The sequence below is a fragment of the Microchirus variegatus genome, assembly GCF_963457635.1.
Source record: "Microchirus variegatus genome assembly, chromosome: 23".
NCBI classification, from domain to species: domain Eukaryota; kingdom Metazoa; phylum Chordata; class Actinopteri; order Pleuronectiformes; family Soleidae; genus Microchirus; species Microchirus variegatus.
In genome coordinates this window covers 13,585,253-13,588,434 of record NC_139824.1, presented here as the reverse complement: position 1 = coordinate 13,588,434, position 3,182 = coordinate 13,585,253, and positions in this window count along the sequence as shown.

Sequence of the window (3,182 nt, the reverse complement as noted above, 5' to 3'; positions counted from 1 at the left end):
TATACATTTTCTGTGTGTCTCAGGACCTGCGGTTTACTATTTGTCAAGTCGCTCTATATTCCACCAGTCCAGGATCCATCCATCAGCATCGAGTCAGTTCAATTTTGCTCATATAGGAAGTTTCAAAGTAAGTCTGGTAAAAGAGAAGAATGATTACGTCCAGGAGACGGCAGTAATGCGTCCATACAGATGCCAACCGCTGTTAAACAACACAGCTATCCACAACAAAACATGTCAGGGATCAACAGTTGGGTTGTTCATTAGACTTTTCAGCTCACGTTAACATGCGTGACCTTTCTCCAGGTTTTCTCCAGGTTCTCCGGTTTCCACCCACACAGTGCAAAAACATGCAGATTAGGGGATTAGGCTAAATTGACCGTCTAGGTGTGAGTGTGAGAGTGAATGATCTGTCCAGGGCGTACCCCACCTTTCACCCCAGGTCACCCTCATGTGGAGGATTAAGTGGTTGAAGATGGATGGATGGATGAAAGTTCAGTGTGTAACATTAAGGTGGCAGAAGTGTAATATATTAATCATAAGTACATTTAAAGGTGAAGTAAGTAGTTTATAGTGACACCTAGAGGAGAGGCTGAAATTTACAACGACGAACTGCTCCTCTGCTCGCCCCCTGTATATTATACAGCGACTAGACAATGCAGGAGCACATAATATGTATACAAAAGTGGAAAAGTGTCTCTTTAAGTAATATAATCACTAAGTCCAGATGTCCAGAGCTAACATCATTTTATTTGTTGGTTTTGAATAACTGGACCGGAGTCCTTCAGCTATTAAACGTGATGCCAATTTCATTGACTTTGCAACACAGTCCCATCCATGCAATTACAGCATCACTGTTATATTCAATAACCTTGCATTAAATTGCATTAACATTTCGCTTTGTGGAGATTTTGAATGTATCAACCTTATTTGTATAAAAATAGTTGACATTGCTCCCTCAGAGCTGATTTTAGCCTTTTAAATTAAAGCATTATGGTTTTGGATATTAAATCAGAGGTCACGTGCAGAGAGGGGGGGGGGGGTTATTGGAGCTGCTGAGCAGGAGGAAAAGAAGGAAAACCACAGAGAAGGTTACAGACAAAATGGAGACAGCAAGATGGAGGGAATCTGTTCTGGTGACCTCTAATGGGAAGAGCCAAAAGGGGAAGAAGGAGAAGGTACAGGACTTGGATTTACCTTGAAGTAGCCATCTTCTCATCTTCAGTCCACACTCCTGTTGGCATGGAATCAGGTGATGACGACGACATACCCTGCACGACACACATCACACATTAAACCTTTTTAATGATATTGTAATATATATATATATATGCCAAATAAATGTCAGTGTTTTGTGTGCTGTTGCTTGATGGCAGAACTGTGTCCTGTCACATTTGTCCTCATGCTGTCCCACCTGTCACGGTCACATTCTGCCACCTCACCTGCACCAGTGGCCTGTTAAAACATGCAAAGGACTTTCACCGAGCCGATTTGCTGCGGTGTGTTTACCATGGCAGGTACAGAGGCATTCACTTGAATCACTTCACACTGGCCCCCCCCCCCCCTGCTCTGTGTAATGCTTGAAAACCACCGTGGATTTTATACATTACATATAACACAACATAAACTATATTTTACAAATACTGCACTGGAAACAAACAACCACTCACTCATTCTTTGAGAATTGAGATTGTCCAATTTGACCTAATCCCCAAATCTGGATGTTTTTGGACTGAGTGAGGAAACCAGAGAACCACTACACTAACTGTGTGACCCAATACTTCAAATCATTTCAAAATAAAAGTGTTCGTTTTGATATGGAACCATAAATGGTTCACAATATACACATATTTATGATGCAAAATGAATCAATTCATATATATACATATACATACAGAATACAAGGCATTATTACTTAATTTCTTAACTTATGAAGAGACAATAACACAATTTCTATTATTGATCTTTAATATGTAATATCTTAATCTGTTGCCTCTCTTTGTTCTAGTTCACTTCCTTCTACAATATTAATGGGCCTTTGAGGCCTTTGATGGCTTTGAGGGAATAGTTTGTCTGTGAACTGAGCCATCAGTTATTGAGAAAGATGCCACACTCTTCGTCTGTCATTGAGTGTGCCAATCAAAACCACGAATAATTCACTATTGAAAAGGAACTAGCAGTATGAGTTTAAGTACATTAATAATTCCTTTATAAAAGACAAAGGTGCTCTTCAATGCAGTTTTGAAGGCTGTTAAGACTTCAGCCAAGAGAAAATATGAATAGAATGCAACAAAAGAACAATGAAGTATTTTTCTTTCTCCAATTTTTTTTTGTATTTCTATTTTAGATGTGTTAATCTGACATAATTAGCTTATAATTGCCATTAAAAATGGATCAGTGCAATTAAACAGTTATTATTTTTGCCATCAAATACAGTTTTAGGTAGTCGTTTCTGAACTTACTTTGCATGGAGCAAATAGCTGTTATAACAACTTATTACATTATTATAATAACCTTTATATAACCAGGAAGTCTTGATACTAATCTAAATTTTGTAGAATAATAATGAAACTTAACTTGAAAATAGTCAAATGTGTTATTTTTGAATCAAAACATTGATATTTAGTTTCCATACATTTCCACTAGTATTATTATAATGATTATTTAATCAAGACGTATTGTACTGTTTACTATATAAAACATTATGTTTACAACATAAAAGTATGTTTAAAACTATGCACAGACATAACGACACTGTATTCACCTGTTGATCAGTAATAAGATGTGCATGAATTTGTAATAAAGAAAACATAATCATCACACTGTTTAAAGGACAAACTTCATATTAGACAAACTTTTCTTATTTTTGCCTCTTATCATAATTAATATTATTATTATTATTTATCTCTGAGAGCTCTTCACTTGCAAACGCTCTACTTTTTTTTCATCTGCTAGGTAAGAAGGACCATTACTGTGACGGGGGTGGCTCCCGCTATTCAATGTATACAAAAAATGAAAACACATTTAAAAGTGCCGCTCCACGGTGGGTCCAGTCAAACACGGTGTGTTTTAAAATCTCAGCAGCCACTGTGCGGACATGGCAGCGTACACCGCGGACTATTTTTTACTGCGCGTTGTGCCCTGCGCACCCCTGCGCCGCGGCGCGATGGTAGCGGCCGGAGTAA